This window comes from Somniosus microcephalus, chromosome 5 (assembly GCF_052327205.1).
Source record: "Somniosus microcephalus isolate GS21.2 chromosome 5, FLI_Smic_1.0, whole genome shotgun sequence".
Lineage (NCBI taxonomy): Eukaryota > Metazoa > Chordata > Chondrichthyes > Squaliformes > Somniosidae > Somniosus > Somniosus microcephalus.
The window spans coordinates 132404716-132405837 of NC_140991.1; positions in this window are offsets into that span (position 1 = coordinate 132404716).

Below are 1122 nucleotides of genomic sequence, written 5' to 3' on the forward strand. Positions count from 1 at the left end.
GCTCCCCCAGCTAGTCTATCTATATATATAAAAGGATACGTCTGTCTGTCTTTCTGTCTGTCCGGCTATACACTCTCAAGTTATAGAGCGTACCTACATATGCGTTACATCAAAAGAAAGCTTATGATTCCGGAACGGTCATAAGCGTATTTACGTTTCGGCGAGACAAAAATTGCGCCCGTGGTATCCAAAAAACATTCAAAATTCCGCTCATTATCCGCTCATTAGTATAGAGTGACATTAAGGTCGACCAATCGTACGGTCGAGCGACCCGACGGTCGACCAATTGCTGCGTGGCGGGGGCGGGTTTGTCGCGCATGCGGGCCCTCCTAGAGTCGAGCGACAGGACGATTGACCAATCATACGCTTTGGTGACATGACGGTCGACCAATCGGTGCGTGTGTGAGCGGGCCTAATCGTTCTGAACCGAGGTGAGTGTCAGCCATCTTGATTCCATTCTTTTTCCCGCTTTCTGCGTTTTTCTTTTCAAACCTACATTTCCAGCAAAAAAAAATTGCTTTTATTAAATTGTTTTAAAAAAAACTTCATTCATTTGTAAATATTTTCTCTAACCTGATGATTCTTTTTCCTACCTTTCCCTGTTTCTGTAAGGCCTCAGAACCTAGGCCTCAAAGCCTGGGCCTCTCCTGCCCAGCCACGCCCGAGCTAGGTAATTGTCCCACAGCTTCTGCTAAGCTCCTCCTGCCCCCCCCGTCACGTTACCCGGGGCAACGGTGTCGGCCACGAGGGTCACGGGACATACACAGGGTGCGCGCGCAGCAGGAGCAGCTGAGACGCGACGTCTCTCTGTTCCCCGCTCGGCTCGGACGGGGCTCGGAGAGCGGGGCTCTCGGGAGTGCGGATCTCGGGCGGGGCTTGGAGAGCGGGAAGGGTTACCCCGGCAACCGGGCCCGCCGGCCGTCTCTCACAGCTGCAATCGGCGGTCTTGAAGCCAGCTCAGGAGGGCGGGGCCATGTCAGTGCGTGGGGCGGCACGGAGCTCCGCGGAGCCATCGCCGGCGCTGGGCTCACGTGCTTTGTGGCCTGCGGCCGAACGGCGGCTGCGGACCTCGAGCTGACCGGGGCGCTGGACTCAGCTGGGCCATGTCATTGCGGTGTTCGC